The sequence below is a fragment of the Myotis nattereri genome (assembly GCF_964212035.1).
Source record: "Myotis nattereri genome assembly, chromosome: Y".
NCBI lineage: Eukaryota > Metazoa > Chordata > Mammalia > Chiroptera > Vespertilionidae > Myotis > Myotis nattereri.
In genome coordinates, this window is record NC_138094.1 from 43,126,695 (window position 1) to 43,154,595 (window position 27,901).

A 27,901-nucleotide genomic window follows, 5' to 3' on the forward strand; every position below is an offset into this window, starting at 1 on the left:
CCCCTCAAACCTCCCAGACCGCTCCCCTCAGACCCCCCACCGTGCCCCTCAGACCCCCCAGAACGCGCCCCTCAGTTCCCCCTGACTGCGCCCCTCAGACCCCCCTGACCGGGCCCCTCATTACCCCCTGGGACCCCTCAACCGCGGCAGGAGGAGGCGCCCCCTAGTGGGTCATAATGGCCGCAGGCCCGGTCTGTCTGGGGGTGGGGGAGGTGGGGGGGGGGTCGCCCTGCCAGGTGGGAGCGGGTCCCCTCAGCGACTCCTCCTCCCACCGTCACCTCGTCCTCCAGAGGGGACTCCGCTGGCGGCACCATGGACCCGGACAGGGACCTGCAGGAGCGCCCCGTGGAGGAGGCGGGGTGAGCAGGGCATAGGCCCAAGGTGAGGGGGTCCGAGGGGGTGGAGGTGGGGACGGGGGGTGGGGACGGGGTGGAGGCGGGGCGCCCCCCCTCGGGCCGGGGAGGACGGACGAACGGACGGACGGTCTCTCCCCCAGCCCAGGGGCGCCTGCAGGGACGTGTCCATCTACTTCTCCCGGGAGGAGTGGGCGCAGATGGGCGCCTGGGAGCGAGCGCGGCACCGCAACGTGAAGAGCAACTACGAGGCGCTGCTCAGCATGGGTGAGCGAGGGGGGACGGGGCCGCGGGGTGGGCGGGGCGGGGGTGCTCCGTCCAGGGCCCCGGGCTCTGCCCCCGCCAAGCGCTGGCTCTGCTGTTTGTCCCTCAGCTCTTCGCCTGCAGGACAGACTCTTTCTTTCTCTCCTTCCAGGTCTCAGGGCCCCTCGACCCGCGTTCATGTGTCGCCGCGGGAGGACGGCCAGGCCCCGGGTGGAGGACTCCGAGGACTCGGATGACGAGTGGATCCCGAGGCCACGAGGTGCGGGCGGAGGGCGCGCAGCTGCCTGACCCTGACCTGGTGTAGGTCGGGCGGCCTCTCGGGAGTTACCGGGGAGGAGCAAGAGGCAGAGCAGTTACACAGCCAGGGGCTGTTCACATAAACCCCTTTCTATGAATCATTTATTTTACAGAGAGAGAGAGAGACAGAGAGAGACAGAGAGAGAGAGAGAGAAACAGGTGAGAGAGAAACCTCCATGGCTGCCTCCTGCCGGCCCCCCACCTCACGGTTCATCGGTCGTGGCTCAACCACTGGGCCACACTGGCCAGGGTCATAAAACCTCTTTCAATGTGTAACAATAATTATATACAGATTTAGTGTTGACACTATCACAGAGGTCCCCCATTTCTCCCCCTTTTCTCACCTTCACCCAGACCCACCCCCCAAATCTACAATAATGAAACCATAATATGCAAATCCAGGGCGGACCAGCTGAAGGACCCACCAGATGACCAGGCTATGACACCCACTGGCGCCAGGCCAGCCAAGGCCTGTGAAACGCAATTGGTCCGGCCCCCCAATCCCCCATGATGCCCTGCAGAGAGAGGCCCAGGCCACTAGCCACTGGGTCATCAATGGGGGCTCCCCGTCACCCCAAAGAGGGAGGCCCAGGCCACCAATGCAGAGCTGGGGCTACTGAAAGGGACCTCCCTCTGCAGGCGATGGATCGCAGGACTCCCAGACTGTCAGAGGCACAGAGGGCACAGGCCGGGCTCAGGAATTCCCCCCCTCACCACCACCACCACCGCCATTCCCACGGTGCAGAAATTTATAAATTTCGTGCAATGGTGCTCTAATATATATATATTATTAAGCTGTTCTCTCTCCGGGAGCACACACACCCCTCACCCTTTCCCCTCTCCTCCCCCCAACCCCCACTCGGTGTGCATCTCCTAAACTAAGGGACCCAGGAGACTTGCACCAGGGAGTACGGGCAGGGGCAGCTCATTCAGGCTAACCCCCTGAACCTGGCTCCAAGGCCCCTTTTCTATGACTTTCCAATGAGCCAAAGCCACCCGCCTAGGCTGAACTCTTTCCTTTAACCTTTCTAGAGCAACACAGCAGCCCAGCCTAAGCTCTCTCCTGCTGCTGCTTCTATCCTTGTTTCACTGTCCCTAGTTTTAATAAACAATCTCTAAAAATAAAAATAATTGAATAGCCATGTCTCGGTGGCTCCGTTGGTTGGAGCATCCTCCCATACACCAAAAAGGTTTCGTGATCCATCCCCAGTCGGGGTGTGTATGGGATACAACTCATCGATGTTTCTCTCTCACATCCATGTTTCCCTCTCTTTCTTCCTCTTCTTCTCTCTCTAAAATCAATAAGCATATATTCTCAGGTGAGGATGAAAAAATAATAATACAGGAGTATAAATGGTGGTGGAAAAAATAAAATAGAATAATAATATAATTGTATAGTTATAGAACATTAACAAGTAAGTATACAAAAATATAACAGTGAGTAAAAAATAACTAATTCAGAAGAGTTGTGATCACATAGAAGGAGGAAGGTTTGACAGGTGAGCAGTGCTCTAAGACCTGCATGGGGACATATGTGAAAATTATTACTCATGGTAGTTAGGGGGTTGGGTTGTGGGCCAGGGTAGGAAGTAGTTCATCGTTGTATCAGGTTCCATGGCAGCCACGGCATCATCTGCCAGGTTTCATGAAAGTCTGATTGGTAGGGTCTGTAGTTCCATGGGTCTGAGGTTGAAACATAGCTGAAGTCACGACGTTATGTCCAGCTTGCCCGAATCTCTGTTTATGTGGTGACTAGACCTGAGTCTTTGTCCCTAAGACTGTGTGATGCTGATCAGAATCTAGTGATTAGAGAAGGTGGTCACAATCCAAATGTGCAAAGGAGGAAGGATAAGAAAGAAAGGAGCCAAGGTGGTCCTGGTGCCTTGTCCAAGGTGGACTGGACAAGGCCAGTGTGAAGACAGAAGACAGAGAGGAGAAAGCGCTGGGTTACAGACTAGAGATTCTTTGCAGTTACATGACCTTTATTATACTTGTGTCATGAAAGGCCAATTTTTTATTTTTGCTTTTTAGGGCAATTTTATTTTTTAAATCCTCACCCAAGGATATTCATTGAATTTAGAGAGAGGAAGGGAGGGAGACAGAAAGGGAGACAGAAACATCAATGTGAGAGAGGAACATCCATCAGTTGCCTCCTGTGTAGGCCCCAATAAGGATCAAACCGGAAACCTTTTGGTGTAAAACATGGTACTCCAACCAACTGAGATGCCCAGCCAGGGATAGGCCACTCTACACAAATAAAAGAGAAACATGCAAATTGGTGTCACTCTGCCAGGCCCGCCAGCCAATCAGGATACACATGCAAATTAACCCAACAAAGATGGCAGTTAATTTGCCTAACCAGGGCAGCAGCTGAGAGAAGACTGAAGGCTCTGGCTGGAGTGAAGACTGAAGACTGAAGGGACTTGGCTTCTCCTCAGTGGCTGGAGCAAAGGCCTGGGACCCGGGTGCCAGAGGAAATCTAGTGCCGGCAGCCAGGGGAAGGAAGGCCTATTGCGTGAATCTTTGTGCAACGGACTTCTACTTTAAATATATATATATTGAACAGAGGATGAAGTACAGATGGGGTTTTGTCTATTTTTTTTAAATATATTTATTGATTTCAGAGAGGAATTCAGAGAGATCAAAACATCAATGATGAGAGAGAGCCATCAATTGGCTGCCTCCGGCACACCTGTGGGATGAGCCCGCAATCCAGGCATGTACCCTTGGCTGGAATAGAACCCAGGACCATTCCATCCGCAGGTTGACGCTCTATCCACTGAGCCAAGCTGGCTAGGGCTATTTTTTAACATTTTAAGAAAATTAGCTGATGCTCCCAATAAAAGCATAAGCCTAATGAAACCTCAGGAAACATTTTCCAATCATCCTTGGTCTGTCCTGGGATTACTCTATAATTCAGAATTCTGAAAGATAAAAATCTCCAGATTTTGAAACAATTACCAACCAAAACTGATTTCTCACACGGCAGGTGTGGCTCAGAGATTAAGCGTCGACCTATGAACCAGGAGGTCACAGTTCAATTCCCGGTCAGGGCACAAGGCCAGTTTGATCCCTGGTGTGGGGTGTTCAGGAAGGCAGCTAATCCATGATTCTCTATCATCATTGATGTTTCTCTCTCTCTCTCCCTCGCCCTCTCCCTTCCTCTCTGAAATTATATATATTATTGATTTCTCACCATCTTTTAGCTAAACCTTCTTGGGTGTCTTTCAGAGTGGAACAGAATAAACATCAGAAGGTGAGTATTTCCCAAATCCTGTGGAAAAGAAAATCTTCCTCCTGGATGCAAATGCAGGGAAGAGGAGGAAAAATCAGAGTGCACCCTAGGAACTGCCACCTTCCTTTCCTGACCTCTTCAACAAAATGCCCAATATCATCTTAGTCGTTAATAACATCAGCAACAATAGTAGCTACCACGGGTCTTATCTTCACAATGCTTCAGACTCTAAGAATTCTACGTGCATAAACTCACTTAAACCTTACCACAACCCTATGAGGTAGGTACTATAAGTATCACCATTTCTGATGAGGAAACTGAGGTTTCAGACATATACAAGTGTTTGATTGTATGTCTGAAATCACAGTATCGGTGGTCGTGCATTCTAATCCTTAGCTTCATCTCTAAACCACTTACAAGCTCATTAAAATTTCCATAGTTTTATGCACTTTCCACTGTCTCATCCATACATGATTACATCTTTCACTGACTGATGATTCCAAACGCAGTTCTGCTCTGCTATGCTCCAGTGAGAAATGCACTAAGACTTCCGACTTGCAGAAGCTCACTGATATATAGGCAGTTTGCACGGTGCATGGTCCCAGATGAAGATGGATATAGCAACCCCAGCATCAGAGCCTCCCAGTCAAATAAAAGAAAGCATCTCTCAACTCTGGGGAGCTTCAGGTTTGACGATTCAGAAACAATAAACAATAAATAAAGTGACTTAAGAACTTCATAGAGATGACACACTATTCAATAGAAGCTCATCTGGAACTGGTTTTGAATGCTCATTCCAGTCAGAAGAAGTATGGCTTCTTTCTCTGAGCTCTAATTAGGCCAGTGTCATCTTGTTTGAATCATTGGCTCCGCCTGCCTACCTCTGCATTGTGAGCTCTTTGGTTCACACCAGATTCTTCTCAGAAGTCCCAGGCCCAACTCAGGGTCCCTGAGGGCCCCCTGAATGTTTGCTGAAAGAGTGCTTTCAAATTTACAAATTAAACTAGAGTAGGGTCAAAGAATAATGAAGATAAATTACATGTGATTTCAAATATAGAGATGGCTGAGAGGGACATTGATAGCAGGACTGTAATTTCACATTCATACTGTATCAAAGTGCTCACAGAACATTTTGGTGAACATCATTATATTTCATGTTCATTATAACATTAAGAATTAGCATGTTATAGGTCAGGAAAATGAAGAGAACAGGCTGGTAGCACAACCTTATTCAAACAGAATTGGTGGGAACCAACTAATCTAATTACAACTGTTCTTTCCATGATATAGTAAATTGCACATTTTAGCATAATTTCCTTTATTGTCATGGTAGGTTTCTGCCAGCCATTTCTTTTTAAAAAATATGTTTTTACTGATTTGAGAGAGAGAGAAAGGGAGAGAAGCATCAGTGAGAGAGAAAAATATGGATCAATAACCCATAACTGGGGCATGTGCCCTGACCGGGAATGGAACCCGCAACCCTTCAGTTCAACCAACTGAGCTACACCAGCCAGGGCTCTGCCAACTATTTCTTTCTTTCTTTTTTTCTTAATCCTCACCCAAGGATATTTTCTCATTGATTTTTAGGGGGAATAGAAAAAAGAGGGAGAGAAAGAGAGAAATATCAATGTGAGAGACACACATAATGACTGGTGGCCTCCTGCATAAGCCCAGACCAAGGTCCAGGCCAGGGAGGAGGGTCCTGCAACCAAGGAACTCGCGCTTGACGAGAATTGAACTCAGGACCCTTCAGTCTGCAGGCCGACACTCTATCAACTGAACTACACTGGTTAGGGCCCAACTATGTCTTATTCTCTTCCCAGTATCCTTCATTCTCAATGTGCTATAAAAGAAAGAGCCTTAAGGCATGGGTTCTAGTCTTCGATTCAAAACCCACATTGGCCATTTCTTTTTCCTCTAATTTTCATACTTCCCAGGTATTTCCAAGAGGTGTTGAAGTGTTCATTAAAGTCATGTATATCATAAACCCTACATAATTAAATAAATGTACGTTACATTTATTTCCCTTTGCCTTTCACACTGAAGGCAAAGTCCAGGGCGCCATTAAGTAATGAGTCCAGTTTGAAGGAATTGTCAGGAACAGCAAATTTGTTGACCACAAGTGGCTCAGAGCAGACCCAGAAACCAGTGCCCCCTCCTGGAGAAGCAAGTACCTCCGGACAGCACCCTAGATCAAAATTGGGTAAGTTCAATAATTTGGAGATTTCAGTTCCACTAATTCCTCTGGAAAGGCTGGTCAGTATAGCCTAGGTATGTGGGGTGGACATTCAACACGCCTGGATTTGAAACTGGAGTTAGCACTGAAGCTTTGAGCTAATCTTACAAACTCTCTGAGCTCCTGAATGCTAATGTATACAGTCAACATAAGGAAACATGGGACACATATAGTTTGAAAGCATTAAATTAAATCTCAAACAATTGACACATGCAAGCTGTCCAATAAATCCATCTGTGATAATAGCAACCATATTCTCTTGGTGTTGTGTGCCCAGATCTTTACTCAGTGCCTAACACATAACGTGCCCTCCATAAATACTTTATGAATGACCAAAGCTTGGAAGGTTGAACCTGATAATGGGATCATCTAGAAACTAAAATTGAATCTGCCATCGGTAGTCAGTGTGGCGTACTAGTCTTTTAGTTAATGGAGGAAAATACCAGATACTATAAAGAACAGGTGATCATTTGATGGGAAGACATTGTGTGTTTTCTGACAAGACAGGGACTCATGTTCCAGACCCCCTTCGTTCACTAGCTCTTCTCTCATGTAGACCTCAGGAGAAAGGAGATCGAAGTGAAGATGTATAGCCTACGAGAGAGAAAGGGCCATGTCTACCAAGAGATCAGCGAGTCCCAGGATGTTGACTACCTGTTTAAGCTCACCCTAACCAAGGGGCATGTTATGTCCTTGATGCTATGATTTCACCTGGTTTTTGGGTGCCCAAATCATTCCCTTCCTCTCGTGACAGGGAATATAGGATTGAGGCTCACTGATGGGAGTTCTTTCTGAAGCTCTTCGTGTGCAGGAACATGCACTGCACCCTGACTAATCCCTGTTGCTCTTGCCTCCAGATTGTGAGAAGTGTCAGAACTTCTTCATTGACAGCTGTGCTGTGCACGGGCCTCCTACGTTTGTAAAAGACAGTGCCTCGGACAACGGGCATGTCAACCTCTCAGCCCTCACTCTGCCCCCTGGGTTGAGAATCGGACCATCAGGCATCCCTGAGGCTGGGCTTGGAGTGTGGAATGAGGAATGTGATCTGCTGGTGGGCCTGCACTTTGGCCCTTATGAGGGTCAGATCACAGAAGATGAAGCCACAGCCAACAGCGGCTACTCCTGGCTGGTGAGAACTTTACCTCTTCCCTGTCGTCTGGCTTCCCGTCCCTCCTGTGGCTTGGATGCCCCCACCTTCTACATGCTAGGACATGGATGGGGACCATATGGTTAGTTAGCTCTGTGTACTGGGCGGACTTTGCATGAACATGGAGCTCCTCTCTAAGGATCAGAGGGTAAATGGGAGCAAAGTGGTACAGACTCCTCCCTTGTGGGGCTCCTGCTTAGTGGACAAATTGACTCAGAAGTGTAGATGATTAGTAAGAAAAATATCCTGTGATCACCATTGGCAGTTGAATCACCATGCAGGCTGAAAGAGATTTGATGACACTAGAATAAAGTAATTATTCTATTGTATACTCACAACCACACACACACACACACACACACACACACACACACACACACACAGCCTTTAACTTCTTTTCCTGAAATGCAGGTCAACAAATGGAGAAACTGCTATGAGTATGTGGATGGAAAGTATACATCTCAGGCCAACTGGATGAGGTAAGGTCACTAGGCTTCTGGGTGCCGGAGAGGACACTCATGCCTCACAACCCACATGTCTGTCCTTCCAATCATGCCTCCCTAATGGTCTCCCTCAGTCCTCTGTTCCCCCTTTTTCTCCATACAGTGATCTTTAACATCTAGAGACATTTAGGAAAAAAGGAGGTAACAGTATAGCATATGTCCTCAAAAGAGAAGAATCTAGTTTGGGCAATGGGAAAAACCTTGAGGACCCTGGATTACTCTGTGATTTGTCTAACTGACATTAGTTAAACCCTTACTATATTCCAGTTTAGAGGAAGGAATTCATTACTTACACAGATCACACAATCCATGTCCCTAGGGAGGACTTACTGCAGACGGACATGAAACATTTTATTTCATAAACATTTAACTCTAATTTTCCTATTTTTCAAGAAGTTCCCAGTGCCCAGATAGCCTTGAACCAAGGATAGTCTAAACCTGTGAGGTCAGCACATCATCCCAGACTCAGTTCTAACTAGAACTGGATGTTGGAGCCTGCAGAGTCATAGTGCTCATGGCCCTTTCCTGAGGAGCTCTCTTGTGTCAGGGGAGACAGATTATGAATAAACTACTATTGTTCTGTGTTATTTTTCTAAGAAAGAGAGACCTCGACATTTCTGTGGGAACCTGGGGGAGGCAACTGAATGATGCCTTCAATAAAGTGTGGGGAGACTCGACAAAGGCCTCTGAAGAGAAGGTAGACTTGGACTGAGTGTTGAATGATGTGAGTCCTAGAGCAAGCCCCGAGTCCTGGGGTGTAACACAGAACCTGACTTACAGCTTAGAGAAGCTAGAGGCCACCGGGTTTGATGGGGAAGTCTGGAATGAGGCTTTGGAAATGGCATTAGGCAGGATGAGACCTGTGAGCAGGACGTAGAGACAGGAATTCACATGACCTTGTGACAGAGGCTTGGACATTGAACAGAAGTTTCCCCAGGAACATGGGGGTGGGTGCCATCAGTGCTGAGGGCCTTACGCGTCAGTGAGGATCTGGACACGATATGACAGGTAGTGGAAGCTCATCGCCTGTGGTTTTCTTTCCTTTCATCTGCCTCAACGCCAGGTATGTGAACTGCGCCCGGGATGAGGAAGAACAGAACCTGGTGGCCTTTCAATATCACAGGCAGATTTTCTACCGAACCTGCCGGGTCGTGAGGACGGGCTGTGAGCTGCTGGTCTGGTATGGAGAAGAGTATGGCCAAAAGCTGGGCATCAAGTGGGGCAGCAAGTGGAAGACAGAGCTTGTGGCCGGGAGAGGTGGGCACCACTCTTCTTCAACATGGAAAGAAAGAATTCTTAGAAGTTTTCATGCTCCAACTCTCAAGTAGAGTAAAATCCACTCTAGAGTCAGCAAAGCTTCAAATCAGATGCTTCAGAAATTGATGGCTCATCACATAGGTCTTTGATTCTTAAGAATAATTTTAATATTTTTATTTTTGTTCTAATTTTTAAAAATATGCTTGTATTGGTTTTAGGGACAGAGATGAAGAGAGAGGGAGAGAAATATCAATCTGCTGCCTCCTGCATTCTCTCTACTGGGGATCAAGTCCACCACCCTGACATGTGCCCTGACCAGGAATCAAACTGGCTACCTCTGGGTGAATGTGACAATGCTCAACCAACTGAGCCACAATGGCCAGGGCCAATTTGTGTTCCATTTTTAAAAATACTTCATGCACAAAATGCACAGCATCATATAGTGCTGAAAGGATTAGAGGCAAAAAAAAAAAAAAAAAAAAAGGTCTCAGGCACTTAACCAGCTCTCTCATCAAGGTGGTTGTTTTTGGGTTGTTGTTTTTTTTTTTTTTTTTTAACACTTTAGCTGTTTCTTCTTCATTTACTGCATATTTCTAAATGAAATGTGTGTGTTAACATGCATTCATTCATTATTTTTTGACTTGTCATGTGAATTCCTACTCGGTGCCACACAGGGTTCTGGGAGCTGGAAATACAGATTAGCACGATGATCAGAATCACTGCTCCTGAGCAGCTGGTTGGTGAAGGATGGAAGCCTCGGCAGACATATGTGCATGTGCTTAATATCACACAGTGGTTAGCGCTTTGGAGAAAACGGGCCCAGGACAAGTGCCTAGGGATCAGTGTGAGGGGAAGGTGGGTGTGTCGGATTGCAAAGGTCAAGGGAAGGCTTTCTCAGGAGACAACATTTACAACAGTTGTGTCACAAGGTCCCAGGCAGAGGGATTGGCTGGTGCAGGGAAGGAAAGAGGTGGGGTGTTGAGCTGGCTGAGGGCTACTCCCGTCTCAGTCTCAGTACAGAGGGCAAGAACAGAGGTTGGACAGATGCCTAGCAGCCGGGAAATACAGTGCCTATGATCCAAGCTGAGATACTGGGGACTTTCTTGAGTGAGACGGGACAACTGAGCAGTTTTCAGCTGCAGAGTGGCATGTTCTAAAACTATGCTTTGTTAATTTTTTGGGGAAATAAACTTCAGTGGGGAATCCCCTCCGAGATTATTTCAACTCCAAGTGAGAGAGGAAGGCGGACTGGCTGGAGAGGTACGGGAGTCAGGAGTGTAAGAAGCAGGTTGGGGAAATATTTTTGTTGTTGTTGTTAATCCTCACCCAGGGATATTTTTCCACTGATTATTTTTTGAGAGAGAGTAGAAGGGGGAGAGACAGAGAGAGAAACATCAATAGCTTGTCTCCCACAGACACCCCAACCAGGGCTGGGGATTGAGCTAGCAACCCAGGTATGTGCCCTTGACTAGAATCAAATCCAGGACCCTGGAGTCCCCAAGGCGACGCTCTCTCTACTGATCCAAACTGGCTAGGGGATGGTTGGAAAGATATTCTGAAACAGGACTTTGTAGTGTATTTGAAGTAGGCTAACACTGAAAGAAATCAAGTAGGAATACTGTGTGAGGAAGGACATATTTCCATTTTGTGATTTGTGGAAAACTGAGAGAGAAGCAATTGCTAGTTGGGGCCTATGGTTTCTCTATTTTTAAATATTTTTAGTAATTTGAGAGAGAGAGGAAGGGAAATGAAGAGAGGGATAGAAATATCAACATGGATCAGCTGCCTCCTGCTGGGATCGAGCACAAAACCTGGCATGTGCCCTGACCAGGAATCAAACTGGTGACGTCCTGGTTCATGGGTTGATGCTCAACCACTGAGCTACCTGGCCAGGCCTGTGGTTTTTCTCTTTAACATGACTTAGAAGACACATGTATATGGAAAGGTCACAATAGTCCAACCCATATAAGGAGTGAAATGCCTTCTGATGGTCCTTGATCTGTAAGACCTTTTTTCTTTTCAATCCTCATCCCAGGATATTTTTCCATTGATTTTTAGAGAGAATGGAAGAGGGAGGAAAGACAAAGAGAAATGTCGATGTGAGAGAAACACATTGACTGGCTGCCTCCTGCACACGCCCAGATCAGGGCCCAGGCTGGGGAGAAGCCTGCAACCAAGGCACATGCTCTTGATGGGAATCAAACCCAGACCTTTCCGTCCACAGGCTGAGGCTCTATCCACTGATCCACACTGGCCAGGGCTGTAGAAAAGACTTTTGATATGGGGTCTCTGGATTTCTGAAGAAGAGTAGTGCAGACAAAGAAAAAGAAAAGTAGACAGTGAAGGAACACTTTGTGGGAGGCAGAGCTTGCACTGTCAACACAGCTAGAATGATTCCGGGGACGGGTCTTACCAGGAGACAGAGCGTACGGCACAGGCAGGCTTGCCCACACCTGCCCTGACCAAAACTTTCTTCTCCAGCAGAACCAAAGCCAGAGATCCACCCATGTCCCTCCTGCTCTGTGGCCTTCTCCAGTCGGACATTCCTCAGCCAACATGTGAAACGCAATCACCCCTCTGAGATTCTGCCAGGAGCATCTGCAGGAAAACACGTCCAGGCGGAGGAAGCTGGCCCAGAGCGTCAGAATCAACAGCAGCAGCAACAGACTGGTCCACATGGCTGGAATGACAAAGCTGAAGGTCAAGAGGTCAAATGGAGGTCCAAACCTTTTCTTAAAAGGATCAGGCACAGGGGAACTTCAAGGGCCTCTTTCAAGCCTCCAAACGGACAAACAGGGAGCTCCAGTGACCATGAGAGAATAATGGAGGAAGAGCCCAGCACAGGCCAGAATGTTAATGCAAAGAACACAGGCAAATTATTTGTGGAAGTAAGAATGTCAAAAATTGTAACAATCAAGCATGGAGGGTGTGGGCAAGGCTTCAATGATAAGTCACATATCGACACACACCAGAGGACACACTCAGGGGAGAAGCCCTATGTGTGCAGGGAGTGTGGGCGAGGCTTTACAAAGAAGTCACATCTCATCAGACACCAGAGGGCACACTCAGGGGAGAAGCCCTATGTGTGTAGGGAGTGTGGGCGAGGCTTTAGAGATAAGTCACATCTCATCAGACACCAGAGGACACACTCAGGAGAGAAGCATTATGTGTGTAGGGAGTGTGGGCGAGGCTTTACAGATAAGTCATCTCTCATCAGACACCAAAGGACACACACAGGAGAGAAGCCCTATGTGTGCAGTGAGTGTGGGCGAGGCTTTACAGATAAGTCATCTCTCATCAGACACCAGAGGACACACTTAGGGGAGAAGCCCTATGTTTGCAGTGAGTGTGGGGGAGTCTTTAGAGATAAGTCATCTCTCATCAGACACCAGAGGACACACTCAGGAGAGAAGCCCTATGTTTGTAGGGAGTGTGGGCGAGGCTTTAGAGATAAGTCATCTCTCATCAGACACCAGAGGAAACACTCAGGGGAGAAGCCCTATGTGTGTAGGGAGTGTGGGCGAGGCTTTACAGATAAGTCATCTCTCATCAGACACCAGAGGACACACTCAGGAGAGAAGCCGTATGTGTGTAGGGAGTGTGGGCAAGGCTTTACAAATAAGTCATCTCTCATCAGACACCAGAGGACACACTCAGGAGAGAAGCCGTATGTGTGTAGGGAGTGTGGGCGAGGCTTTACAGATAAGTCATCTCTCATCAGACACCAGAGGACACACTCAGGAGAGAAGCCATATGTGTGTAGGGAGTGTGGGCGAGGCTTTACAGATAAGTCATCTCTCATCAGACACCAGAGGACACACTCAGGGGAGAAGCCCTATGTGTGCAGTGAGTGTGGGGGTGGCTTTAGAGATAAGTCATCTCTCATCAGACACCAGAGGACACACTCAGGGGAGAAGCCCGGTGTTTGCAGGGAGGATGCATCATGAGCCCTAAATTGCACCTCAGTAGCCACAGGGCAACTGTCGGCACCACATACCTCATACCCCAGCTCTGAGGGGGCTTCAGAGTAAGCCTGCAGGCTCCTTTCCTTCCCCAAGAGTGTATTTAGTACAGAAGTAACTGGTCAAACATCCTCCACTTTCAAGAGGAGAGGCAATAGACAAACAGTTCCTTAAGTGCTATGGGGATGTCAACATCCATGTCCCTCATGGTGTTTTTGGCCTCGTTTTAATAAATTTTGTGTCCAGACAAACCTGAAGCCGACATGCCTCATCCCCCTCATCACTGAAAGCAGAGTTCCAGGAGGGCCTCAGAGAACGCTCAGCCACAGACCTGAACCCGGGAAGGTAGGAATCTGTCATCAGTCCAGTGAGGTTCCTGCCAGGGAGAGGGATTGAGACAGACTCACCAGGAACATGAGTAGGACCCCAACAACCCCTAGGCTTCTCCTGGCTCCGCCCCTGATTCCTCAGACCTCTGTAGCCTCAGAGGTGAAAGCCAGAGAGGGTGTGTACAGGTGTGTGTGTACGTGTGTGTGTGTGTGTGTGTGTGTGTGTGTGTGTGTGTGTGTGTGTTTGTGTGTGTGTGTGTGCACACACCTGTGCTGCCTCAGTCTGGGCACTGGTCGCCCTCTACTTGCTGCCTCTGTAGCAATGGCATCTTGCCTGGGGCATAGCATGTGGGCGCCAGGTCTGCCCACAAGGTTTTGAGTCTCAGCTCTGCCCTCACAACTGTGTGTCCTAAGGCAAGACCCCCAAAGTCTCTGTGCCCCTTTCCAAGCTATAAAGCGGGAGGGTGACCCAGGCTTTGGAGTGTCATTCAGAGTGTGGTCAGCACCGGCGACTCTGGCTCAGGTGCCTAAAACGTGCGTCTCTCGGTGAACAGCGTCTGCCAGGCCTTGAGGTGGACAAGGGAGGCAGAGGGCGTGGGGCCCGGGAGACAGTTTAGAGCTCGCGCAGCCCCACTGTTCTGCGTGGACTTGGCTGCCTGAGCAGGAGGCGTGGGGTCAGGCATGCGCCTCCCCCGGGCTACCCCCTCCCACTGAGCCTGGGCATGCGGCACTGCGAGTGACCAGGACACAGGCCCTCGCCACCCTGCTGAGAGCTGCTAGGTGCACCTCACCTCACAGTGTGTGCGAAGCCCACCTCGCAGCAGCTCCTGGTGCTGGCCTTGTACCTGGGTCCGCGTGTCTAACCCTCCCCTGACCCGTCAGAAATCCTTCACTGCACGTTTCTTATGGGGAGTCTGATGGGCCATGGACCCGCGTGAGCAGAGCAGGCAGGCCGTGTCGGTCATTCCTGGCCACCGGTTCACAGGTAATGTCCAGCGAGGCCTGGAGCACTGATGCTGATGGGCCCATGGTGGGAGTCCAGCGAGGCTCCAGGGAACAGGTAGCGTCTGCTTAGTGAGGCGACGGGGCCACAGCAACCAGAGGCCCCTCTTTTCTTACAACAGAGCAGACGGACATCAATGCAGGGAGCAGGCACACGCGGTGTGGGCCCATCACACCTCAGCCTGAGGGACCTAGCACAGCACCTGTTCCTGGAGGAGAGCTCCTGAAGGGGTCACCAAACCCACGAACTGGGACCATGACCTTCCCTCTCCTGCCAGGCTGGTGTGGCTCAGTGCTTGACCATCGACCTATGAACCAGGAGGTCAGGGTTCAATTCCTGGTCAGGGCACATGCTCGGGTTGTGGGCTTGATGCCCAGTGTAGGGCTTGCAAGAGGGAGCGGATCCATGATTCTCTGTCATCATGGATGTTTCTCTCTCTCTCTCTCTCTCTCTCTCTCTCTCTCTCTCTCTCTCTCTCTCGTCTCCCCCCACTTCCTCTCCCTTTCTATCTGAGATCAATAAAAAATATATTTTAAAAAATGATGGCATTTCTATGTGAAGAATTGAAACCTCATTCCCTCCAATGACTGAGGGCTTGGGTGGGTGACCTGAAACTCTCAGAAGCAACCTTTGAGCCACACCTTCATACTTGTGTTTTCCCTCATTAACCCAATCCTGAAACACCTCAGGACCAGGAGAAATCTGCCAGTTGGGATATTGTTTTCTGTGGGTCTCAGCGGACTCGGGAGGAGCCAGCCCACAGTCATGGAGCTGTTGACACCCAAGCAGGGGCCCTGTGCACATTGGAAGCTGGGCTCTCTCGCTCAGGCCAGGAGGGGCAAACCCCCACCCCCAGCATCGCATTGAAACAGCACACATTTCCAAGTGGCTCAGCACCTCTGCTGAGTATCTCTCAGGGGGTGAAGGAAAGCTTTGCACAATCAAGTGCTCATTCACATTAAAAATGTTGGTGTCCCCGTGCCCAAACCTCCACGTACAGGAATGTTCTGGTTTGACTATTCATGCTGTGATTTGTTGAGTACATCATTCCCAGGTTGCAATGATTAGCCTTGATCTCCATGCCCAGCTTTTCCTACCATTTGTTTCCATTTCCAGTGTGAGACATCTCACTTCCTTTGGAAGGAAATGGAAAATTCTCCAGGATGCGAAGCTCCGCTGTTTGGGTGTAGATGTGCACGCACGTTTGAAACTGAGATGCTCTGAACATTCATGAACTGGAATTCTCACGATGACTAAGGAAGACAAGTGGTGGGTGTTTTCAGTAAAATCTGATACCTTTTGGGAGGAGGATAGGAGCAGATTGGACAGTTTCCAGTTTTATTTTAAATCTGTTGTTCTTGATCTGAGACACAGAGGGACAGGGAGACAAAGAGAAACAATCAGGTGATGGGGGTGCCCTTACCAGGAATCAAGGGGACTTCTTGGTTCATAGGTCAACGCTCAGTCATTGAGCCTCGCTTGCTGGTGTTCTCATGATGCTTGGAGTATCAGGCCTGTTTCCATCATCACAGCAGGTGGGAGCTGTGGCATCAGTACAAGCCTAATTCTACCTTCTGCCTATAGGTTCATAACAGAATGAAGGGAAAACCATGAAGGTTGTCTCAACAAGGGGACCAGTCATTGAGCAAACATTCTGCTTTGGTGACAACACATGACCCCCAACAGTTCCTTGGGCAGCGATACACAGTAATACTTACCAAGTTTCTAAACATTTGCCAAGTAAAACATTCACTCTTACAAAGTTTTTAACATGCTCACATAATTACACTTAGGAAGGCAACTTTGAATGAGAAATGTCATTTTCTAAACTAAAATGTATGTATGATACAAATGTATAATACATCAAACAGATGACTGCTTGGCTCTGATTTATTTTTCATACATGCAATAACTATATAGAATAAGTTTGAGATCACTTTCCAAACAACTGATGTGTGAATGGTTGTCCAGAGAGGTCTTGGGTCTTGGGCAGAGTCACCATGAAGTAGGTGCTGTCTGTGGAACTGGAATCCAGGGTTCTGGAGTCAAAAACCTCTGAGAAGGTACATCTGGGAGGATAAAAGGAACCAACACAGTGGTCACAGGTTCCCGGATGTCACCTCTCCAGGCCACTGCGGCCTCGATTATCTGTGTGTCCCTCGGTCTCTGTGTCCCTCGGTCTATGTGTCCCTCAGTCTGTGTGTCCCTCAGCCTGTATGTCCCTCGGTCACTGACACCGGGTGAGTCTGCTCCCATCTTCTCAGTGGGGGGGACTCTGGGAGCAGCGACACAACGCAGTAGAGGGGAGCACGTGCAGGACCCTCCTCTGTCCATTCCCCGCCTCCTTCACGCCTCGCTTTCCTCTGCTCCTCCTGGCCTCGCCCCCCGCCGCAGAGCCTCGCCCCAACGTGGTGGCTTGGGAGACCCTGCAAGGACCACGCTAGAATGGCCTCGTCCTGTTGTGTCAGGATCTGGCCAGCTGAGAGACACTCAGACATTTTATTTTTATCTTATAGACACATTCCGTGGAAAAACATCAGCGGAGCCGAATGCTCCGCTCATCATGGTGCCTTTCTTTAGGGGTATGCTGCTTTTTCACAGCCTCCAAATCTTTTCCTTCTTTGTACGTTTTTCTTGTTTATGTTTTGGTTAATTCTTACCAGAGGATATGTTTTTTACAGACAGAGGGAGGGAGGGAGGGTGGGGATAGAGAAGAAACAAAAAAGCAAACATGAATATGCAAGAGACACATGGATCTTTGGCTCCCACAGGAGCCCAGACCGGGGCAGGCAATGAAGCCTGCATCCCAGGTATGTGCTCTGGACCTGGAATCCCACCAGCGACCCTTCCCTGGGCATCCGAAGGTCTAACCAGTGAACAACACTGGCCAGGGCCTATTCCTTCTGCTGAGCAGATGAGAACACATGCCACTCTTTCTTCTGGCAGAAGGCAGCCAATCTAGGATGATCACTCATCATTGATCTTTCTTCTTTTCTGAAATAGTAGAAATGCATATTTCTAAGAAAAAACCACTGTGGCCCTGGCCAGTGTTCCTCAGTGGGGAGAGTGTCAACCTGTGTATTGAAGGGTCCCTGGTTTGATTCCCGGTCAGGGCACATGCCCTCGTTGCAGGCTGGATCCCCAGTGGGGAGGGGGTGATACAGGAGGCAGCTGATCCATGATTCTCTCTCATCATTTGCCGGGGTCCAACCCCAGCAGGTCCAGGGGTTCCCAAAAGCGTCGACAGAGTCGGCGAAGAAGGAAGGACACGGAGACAGTGTTCAGTTGATCAGCAGCCTAGCCAGGATCTCCAGCCAAGTTCTGGTCTGGATCTCCAGAGAGGTTCTGCTCAGGATCTCCAGCGATGTTCTGGTTAGGATCTCCAGCCAGGTTCTGTGTCCATGTTCTCTTGCTAGGTTCTCCGGGTTCTCCAGCAAGGTTCTGTAGCCATGTTACCTCACTAGGTTCTCCAGCCAGGTTCTGTCCAGGTTCTCCAGCCAGGTTCAGTCACCAGGTTCTAGTCAGGTTCTCTTGCCATGTTCTATCCAGGTTGTGTAGCCAGGATTTGTTTCTAGGTTCTTCAGCCAGGTTCTCTCACTAGGTTCTGTCTCTACGTTCTGTGGCCATGTTCTCTCCAGCGAAGTTCTTCTGTCTCTAGGTTCTGTGTAGGTTCTGTGTCTATTGGTTCTGTCTTCTAAGTTATGTCTCTTGTTGTCTTGTTACATCTGTATTTATACAAGTTGATTCCAATCCTATCAATCTCTATTACAAAGGTTAGGGCGTTTCTTATCTCCATTCCAGGGAGTAAAGATTATGTAGCTTAAGCATGATTGTTCGTAGTTAAAGTGACTAATTACCCACCTGGCACTTACTTAAGGGGGTTTATTCCCTCCCTAACTTCAGGGGAAATTCCCTCCCTGGGGAAACAACCTTTCTCAAAGAGGTGACCTTGGTTAAAGCACATAGTGCCAAAAAGGTGAGCAAACATATTAAGAACAATATGCCATATATGCCAGGTCCCTTGAAACAGCAAGGATGGACCGGCTTCAGGCATATTCCCCCTTTTTTATTTTTTAAAAGCAGGCATTAAAAAGAAAAACCCCAAATGCTCTCTTGTATCCATTTTAAGAGTAGGATCGGCGCTTTCCGCTATTACCTTAGTACTGATCTATCACCCCAGGGAGAGCTAGCCAATCCTGCACTTTCCTGCGGTGGAAAGACTGCAGTGGGGTTAAGGGTAAGGCTCCTTGGGCCTACCTCCTCCCATGCCTTTCCATTTACCTTTCCTTCCTCAGAAAAGCATGGACATACTTCTTGTATAAAACGTTCTGTCTGACTGGGTGTAACCTTAATTCCTCTGCTAGCAAGCATATGTGTTCAAAGATCAATACAGAGTCTTATTTCTTTCGACTCAGTATGGCACATCTTCCTAATCTAAAGATCAATACAGAGTCTTCTTTCTTTGGACTCAGTATGGCACATCTTCTCAATCTAAGAATCAATACAGAGTCTTCTTTCTTTGGACTCAGTATGGCACATCTTCTCAATCTAAGTTCTGTACTATCCACATTCTTACCCTACTTATCCTCTATAGGGGGGTCTGCAGTACCCTGGTGGAGTCTTATGAGTCCTGAATGTGGGGGTTCTCATTGGGGGGGGTCTTACCTAGGGGAATCCTGTTCCAGGGTTTCCCAAAGGTGTGGATGGAGTCGGCGAAGACTATCCACCCTCTTCCTACGGTAGAGTCCTATCCATCCCGAGAGTGGGGCTTACCTAGATGTCCCGGTTCTGGCACCAGATGCTGGGGTCCAACCCCAGCAGGTCCAGGGGTCCCCAAAGTTGTGGACGGAGTCAGCGAAGAAGGAATGACACAGAGACAGCGTTCAGTTGATCAGCAGCCTAGCCAGGATCTCTAGCCAGGATCTCCAGCCAAGTTCTGTTCAGGATCTCCAGCGAAGTTTTGGTTAGGATATCCAGCCAGGTTCTGTGTTCATGTTCTCTTGCTAGGTTCTCCAGCCAGGTTCAGTCACCAGGTTGTAGTCAGGTGACTAGAAATAGGAAGGTGCGAGGATTCCTTGCCAATTTCTGTACTCAGGTTCAGTCCAGGATCTTTTGCCATATTCTCTCCAGCGAAGTTCTTCTGTCTCTAGGTTCTGTGTAGGTTCTGTGTCTAGGTTCTGTGTAGGTTCTGTATCTAGGTTCTGTGGCCAGTTTCTGTCCAGGATCTTTTGCCATGTTCTCTCACTAGGTTCTGTCTCAAGGTTCTTTGGCCAGTTTCTGTCCAGGATCATTTGACATGTTCTCTCCAGCTAATTTCTTCTGTCCGTAGGTTCTGTGTAGGTTCTGTGTCTAGGTTCTGTGTCTTTTGGTTCTGTCTTCTAAGTTCTGTCTCTTGTTGTCTTGTTACATCTGTATTTATAGCAGTTGATTCCAATCCTATCAATCTCTATTCCAAAGGTTAGGGCGTTTCTTATCTCCATTCCAGGGAGTAAATATTATGTAGCTTAAGCATGATTGTTCGTAGTTAATGTGAATAATTACCCACATGGCACTTAGTTAAGGGGGTTAATTCCCTCCCTAACTTCAGGGGAGAAAACCTACCTGGGGAAACAACCTTTCTCAAAGAGGTGACCTTGGTTAAAGCACATAGGGCCAAGAAGGTGAGCAAACATATTAAGAACAGTATATCATATATGCCAGATCACTTGAAACAGCAGGATGGACCGGCTCCCGGGAAATATTGATGTTTCCATCTCTATCCCTTTCCCATGGTGAACACTCCTTCCTGTGGGGGAAATGTCCGCTGGCTGTAGGAAAACATATTATATGAGAGAGTGTCCCTATTGTTTTAGGAACCCTACTTTCTGTTGCTGAAATGCATGTTCCTGTGTGCGGATCTCTTTTCCTGTGAAAGCGTCCCATTTTTCTGTGGGGGAAATGCACTTTCCTGTTGTGGACCTGTCCTCCTGTGAGGGAATCGCACCTTGCTGTGGGGGAATCATAACTTCCTGTTGGAGAACGCCTCTACCTATAGGGGAAACAAACTTCCTTTGAGGAAACGTTCTTCATGTGGGGGAAATGCACTTTACTGTGTGTGGATGACTCTTCCTGTGAGGGCGTCTCAACTTCCAGTGTGGGAAATGCACTTTCCTGTTTGTGGACCTATCTTGCAGTGAGGGACTCGCACCTTCCTGTGGGGGAATGGAAACTTCCTGTTAGAGAACACCTATTCCTGTGGGGGAAACGAACACCCTGTGAGGAAACCTTCTTCCTGTAGGGGAACTGCAATATCCAGTATGCTTACCGATTATGCTCTGAATGAATGGCTCCTTCACTTGGGGAAACAATACTTCCTCTGAGGGATCCATTCTTCCTCTGGGGGAAATGTCCCTTTCTGTGTCTGAACACTTCACCCTTTGTGGGACATGCACTTTCCTGTGTGCATATCTATCTTCCTTTGAGCGAATCCCACCTTCCTTTGAGGGTATTGCAAATTCTTTGTGAGAATCCTATTTCTAGTGTGGGAACTGCATTCTCTTTTGTGTGAAACTATTTTCATGTGAGGGAGGTGCATATTGGTGTGGTGGAAATGAAACTTCCTGTGGGAGAAGAACTATTCCTGTGGGGGAAATTCACTTGTTCCAAGGAAACCCTTTTTCCCGTGTGTGAAATGCACTTTTCATTATCCAAACCGATTTTCCTGTGTTGGAATCCATCTTCCTGTGGGGATACCAAACTTACGGTGGGGAAGCTTTTGTCCTTTGGTTGAAATTTTCCTTCTGCTTTGGGAAGCCAACGTACTGTGGGGGAAATGCACTTTCCTGTGTGCAGAGCTTTCGACCTGTAATGGAAACGCAACATCCCGTGTGGAAACCAAACTTCTGAATTGTGAACCCTCCTTCCTGTTGGGAAATGTCCCATCCGAAATGAGAACTGATTTTCCTACTGGGGAGTTATCCTTCCATTGTAGGAACCCTTCCTCCTTAAGGGGAAATGCAATTTCCTTTGTGCAGATCTCTCTTCCTGTGAAGAAATGGCCCCTATTTGTGCGAGCATCCTTTCCGTTTTGAGAGCACCTCTTCCTGCGGGGAAACTACCTTCCTTTGAGACATGCTTCCTGCTATGTAGGAAATGCACTTTCCAAAAATGCGGACTTATTATGCTGTGAAGAACATTTCCTCATGTGGGGGAAAAATACTTCCACTGGGGGAACTATTCTTCCTCTGGAGGTAATATCACTTCTGGTGTGTACACACTTCATTCTTTACAGGACATGCAGGATCCTGAGTGCAGAACTATTTCCACTGATGGAAAGCCATCTTCTTGTAGAAACAAAATTTTCCGACTGTGAACCCTCCTTCCTGTGGTGGAAATGACCCTTGTAATGTAGGAACCCATATTCTTGTGGGTGAGTGTACCTTTTGTTTTAGGGACCCTGCTTCCTGTGGGGAAAATGCACTTAACCTTGAGCGGATCTCTTTTCCTGTGATAGCGTCCCATTTTTCTGTGGGGGAAATGCCCTTTCCTGTTGTCGATCTCTCTTCCTGTGGGGGAAATGCAACTTCCTGTGCGGGAATCAAAACTTCCTGTTGGAGAACGCCTATACCTATAGGGAAAACTATTTTCCTTTGAAGAAACCTTATTCTTTTGGGGGAAATGCACTCTCCTGTATGCGCACCTATTATGCTGGGAATGAATCACACATTCATGTGTGGAAACAAACTTCCTCTGGGGAACCATTCTTCCTCTCTAGGAAATGTACCTCCGTGTGTAGACAGTTCATTCTTTGTGGGACGTACTCGTTCCTGTGTGCTGACCTATCTTACATATATGAAAAATCAACTTCCTTTTGGATATAAAACTACCAGACGCAAACACTCCTTCCTGTAGGGGAAGTGTCCCTTCCCGTGTAGGAACACATTTTCCTGTGGGGTAGTGTCTCTTTTGTTTTAGAATCCCTTCTTCCTTTTGTGGACATGCACTTTCCTGTGTGCGGATGACTCTTCCTGTGAGGGTGTGTCAGATTCCTGTGAGGGAAATGCACTTTCCTGTTTGTTGACCTATCTTCCTGTGAGGGAATCACAACTACCTCTGAGGGAATGGAAACTTCCTGTGGGAGAACGCCTCTTCCTGTGGGGGAAACAAACTTCCTGTGAGGAAACGTTCTTCCTGTAGGGGAACTGCACTTTCCTGTATGTGGACCACTTATGTTGTGAATGAATTGCTCCTTCATTTGGGAAAACAATACTTCCTCTGAGGGAGCTATTCTTCCTGTGGAGGTAATGTCCCTTCCCGGATGTCAACCTCTACAGGCCACTGCGGCCTCGATTATCTGTCTGTCCCTTGGTCTGTGTGTCCCTTGGTCACCGACACCAGCTGAGTCTGCTCGCATCTTCCCATTGTGGGTGACTCTCGCAGAAGCGACACAAGGCAGGACAGGGGAGCACGTGCAAGACCCTCCTCTGTCCATTCCCCACCTCCTTCACCCCTCGCTTTCCCCTGCTCCTCCCCGCCTCGCCCACCGAGATCCTCGCCCCTAACGTGGTGGCTTGGGAGACCCTGCAAGGACCGCGCTAGAGTGGCCTCCTCGTGTTCTGTCAGGACCTTGCCAGCTGAGGGAGAGTCGGACATTTTATTTTTATCTTATAGACACATCGCAAGGAAAAACATCAGCATAGCTGAATGCTCTGCTCATCATGGTGCCTTTCTTTAGGGGTATGCTGCTTTTTCACAGCCTCCAAATCTTTTCCATTTTGTACTTTTTTCTTGTGTACGTTTTTGTTAATTCTTACCACAGGATATGCTTTTTACAGAGAGAGAAGGAGGGAGGGAGGGAGGGAGGGAGGAAGGGAGGGATGGAGGGAGGTAGGGAGGGAGAGAGGGAAGATGGGAGGGAGGAATGGAAGGAGGGGAAAGAGAAGAAACAAAAAGCAAACATGAATATGCAAGAGACACATGGATCTTTGGCTCCCACAGGAGCCCAGACCGGGGCTGGCCATAAAACCTGCGTCCCAGGTATGTGCTCTAGACCAGGAATCCCACCAGAGACCCATCCCTGGGCATCCGAAGTTCTAACCAGCGAACAACACTGGCCAGGGATATTCCTTACGCTTAGCTGATGAGAACACATGTCACTCTTTCTTCTGGCAGAAGGCAGCCAATCTAGGATGATCACTGATCACTGATCTTTCTCTCTGAAATAGTAGAAATGTATCTTTCTAAAAAAACCAACTGTGGCCCTGGCCAGTGTGCCTTAGTGGGGAGAATGTCAGCCTTCAAATTGAAGGGTCCCTGGTTCGGTTCCAGGGCAGGGCACATGCCGGGGTTTTTGTCTCAATACACAGTGGGGATGGGGGGGATACAGGAGGTAGCGGATCCATGATTCTCTCTCATCATTGATGTTTCCATCTCTTTCCCTCTCCCTTCATCTCTGAAATCAATAAAAATATATTTTTTAAAAACACACTGGGTTTCAACACAAAGGTTTAAGATGAATTTTTTTCTCGTGGTACTACCATGTTCCCATGATAACCTGCATCTGGAGCTGCCATCAACAACAGCCTCCCTGGTACTGACAGCATCAATAATGGCCGCCTACAGGGAAAGGACTGCCTCAGGAATGCCCTACAGAGGCCGCTGAGTCTAGTGGGAATAACACCTTCTCCCGATACCCCTGCACCTCACTGCACAGACTGGCTGCCTCCATAATGGTGTCATCCAAGGCACTGGCTGCCGCAATCACAATGGCCGCGGCTGACTGGCTGCCTCAGGAAAGGAGACCGGTGCGGTACTGGCTGCCTTGTTAACGGTGGCCTCCCCAGGACTGACTGCTCCAATCATGGCAGCCTCTAGGTTACGGACTGAATTAGTGAACGCACAGCTTCCCCATGTCAGTGAAGCAGCCAAGGCTTCCCTTGGCAGGGCTGGGACAGGAAGGGGTGCAAAAGCCAGACCCGTGACCTCAGTCCATCCAGGGAAGGAATAATTGCACCCTGGACAGCCTCGGTGATTTTGTAGGGTTTTCTGTAGGTTTTGTTTTTTGTTTGTTTGTTTGTGGTTTTTTGGGTAGAATTTTTCATCAAATTCACAGGACATTAGCTAACATTTCAGCACCACGGACAGAAGCACAAGGTGTTATTTTTTAAAAGGCCACATGAGGGGAGCAGAGGTTCGTTTTTGCAAAGGAATTGGCTGACAGCTTCCTTTATTTATTTTATTTATTTATTTATTTATTTTTTTAATTTATTGCTTAAAGTATTACAAAGGATATTACATATGTGTCCATTTTATCCCCCCGCCCTAGACAGTCCCCTAGCCTCCCCTATCCCCCAATGTCTTATGTCCACTGGTTATGCTTATATGCATGCATACAAGTCCTTTGGTTGATCTCTTACCCCCCTACCTCCTGCCCCCCAACCTTCCCCGGCCTTCCTGATGCAGTTTGACAATCTGTTTGAGGCAGCTCTGCCTCTGTATCTATTATTGTTCAAAATTTTATAATGGTCTCTATTATCCATGAATGAGTGAGATCATGTGGTATTTTTCCTTCATCGACTGGCTTATTTCACTTAGCATAATGCTCTCCAGTTCCATCCATGACGTTGCAAATGGTAAGAGTTCCTTCCTTTTTAGAGCAGCATAGTATTCCTTGGTGTAGATGTACCACAGTTTTCTAATCCATTCATCAACTGATGGACACCTAGGCTGTTTCCAGATCTTAGCTATGGTGAATTGTGCTGCTATGAACATAGGGGTGCATATATCCTTTCTGATTCGTGTTTCTGGTTTCTTGGGATATATTCCTAGAAGTGGGATCACAGGGTCAAATGGGAGTTCCATTTTCAGTTTTTTGAGGAAACTCCATACTGTCTTCCATAGTGGCTGCACCAGTCTGCATTCCCACCAGCAGTGCACAAGTGTTCCTTTTTCTCCACATACTCTCCAGCACTTGTCGTTTGTTAATTTGTTGATCATAGCCAATCTGACAGGTGTGAGGTGGTACCTCATTGCTGTTTTGATTTGCATCTCTCGGATGATTAGTGACTTTGAGCATGTTTTCATATGTCTCTTGGCTTTCTGAATGTCCTCTTTTGAAAGGTGTCTATTTAGGTCCTTTGCCCATTCTTTGATTGGATTGTTTATCTTCCTTTTGTTAAGTTGTATGAGTTCCCTATAGATTTTGGAGATTAGGCCCTTATCAGATATGACATTGGCAAATATGTTTTCCCACACAGTGGGTTTTCTCGTTGTTTTGTTGATGGTTTCTTTTGTTGTGCAGAAGCTTTTTATTTTGATGTAGTCCCATTTGTTCATTTTCTCTTTAGTTTCAAGTGCCCTAGGAGCAGTATCAGTGACGAAATTGCTTCGGCATATGTCTGAGATTTTGTTGCCTTTGGATTCTTCTAGAATTTTTATGGTTTCCTGTCGTACATTCAAGTCCTTTATCCATTTTGAGTTTATTTTTTGTGAATGGTGTAAGTTGGTGGTCTAGTTTCATTTTCTTGCATATATCTGTCCAATTTTCCCAACACCATTTATTGAAGAGACTATCTTGGCTCCATTGTATGTTCTTGCCTCCTTTGTCAAATATTAATTGAGCATATTGTTTCGGGCCGATTTCTGGGCTCTCTATTCTATTCCATTGATCTATATGCCTATTCTTGTGCCAGTACCACACAGTTGTGAGAACAGTGGCTTTGTAATACAACTTGATATCTGGAATTGAGATCCCACCTACTTTGGTCTTTTTCAGGATTGCTGTAGCTATTCGGGTTCTTTTTTTATTCCAGATGAATTTTTGGAGAGTTCGTTCTAGATCTCTGAAGTATGCCGTTGGTATTTTAATGGGAAGTGCGTTGAATTTATAGATTGCTTTGGGTAGTATGGACATTTTAACGATGTTGATTCTACCAATCCATGAACACGGTATGTTCTTCCATCTGTTAATGTCTTCCTCTATATCTTTTTTCAACGTCCTGTAGTTTTCTGAGTAGAGGTCTTTTACCACTTTAGTTAAGTTTATTCCTAGGTAGCTTAATTTTTTTGGTGCGATGGTAAACGGGATTGTTTTTATAATCTCTCTTTCTGAAAGTTCACTATTGGTGTATAGAAATGACTCAGATTTCTTGGGGTTAATTTTGTATCCTGCTACATTGCCAAATTCATGTATTAAGTCTAGTAGCTTTTTGATGGAGTCTCTAGGGTTTTGTATGTATAATATCATGTCGTCTGCAAATAAGGACAGTTTTACTTCCTCTTTTCCAATTTGGATGCCTTTTATTTCTTCTTCTTGCCGAATTGCAATGGCTAACACTTCCAGTACTATGTTGAACAGGAGTGGTGAGAGGGGACATCCCTGCCTTGTTCCTGTTCTTAGGGGAAATGGTGTTAGTTTTTGTCCATTGAGTATGATGTTGGCTGTGGGCCTGTCATATATGGCTTTTATTATGTTGAGGTATGATACTACTACTCCCACCTTGCTGAGAGCTTTTATCAAAAATGGGTGTTGAATTTTGTCAAATGCTTTTTCTGCATCAATTGATATGACCATGTGGTTTTTTTCTTTCAATTTGTTTATGTGATGTATCACGTTTATTGATTTGCGGATATTGTACCATCCTTGCATCCCTGGGATAAATCCTACTTGGTCATGGTGTATGATCTTTCTGATGTACTGCTGGATCCGATTTGCTAAGATTTTGTTGAGGATTTTGGCATCAAGGTTCATGAGGGATATTGGCCTGTAATTCTCTTTCATTGTGTTGTCTTTACCTGGTTTTGGTATTAGGGTGATGCTGGCTTCATAGAATGAGCTTGGAAGTGTTCCTTCCTCTTGAATTTTTTGTAGTAGTCTGAGGAGGATAGGTTTTAGTTCTTCCTTGAATGTTTGGTAAAACTCCCCTGTGAAGCCGTCTGGTGCTGGGCTTTTGTTTGCTGGAAGCCTTTTGATGACTGCTTCAATTTCTTCCATAGTTATTGGCCTGTTGAGATTTTTAGATTCTTCCTGATTGAGTTTTGGAATGTTGTATTTTTCTAGGAATTTGTCCATTTCCTCCAGGCTGTCTAGTTTGTTGGAGTAGAGCTGTCCATAGTATTTTTTTAACAATCATTAGTATTTCTGTGGGGTCTGTGGTTATTTCGCCTCTATCGTTTCTGGTTTTGTTTATTTGGGTCCTCTCTCTTTGCTTCTTGGTGAGTCTGGCTAGAGGTTTGTCAATCTTGTTTATCCTTTCAAAGAACCAGCTCTTGTTTTCATTGATTTTCGGTATTGTTTTTTTGGTCTCTATGTCATTTATTTCTGCTCTAATCTTTATTA

The 27,901-nt window shown here is 47.3% G+C and overlaps 1 pseudogene across 1 annotated transcript in view; it reads left to right on the forward strand.

The window, feature by feature from the left end:
• The first annotated feature begins 312 nt into the window (after nucleotides 1–312).
• Nucleotides 313–27,901, forward strand: part of LOC308512511 (histone-lysine N-methyltransferase PRDM7-like) — a 45,144-nt pseudogene continuing 17,555 nt past the window's right edge. Inside the window, exons 1-4 of the transcript in view lie at nucleotides 313–359; nucleotides 502–620; nucleotides 769–876; nucleotides 7,243–7,514. The product of the transcript in view is annotated as a histone-lysine N-methyltransferase PRDM7-like (transcript). The remainder of the gene's footprint in view (nucleotides 360–501; nucleotides 621–768; nucleotides 877–7,242; nucleotides 7,515–27,901) is intronic.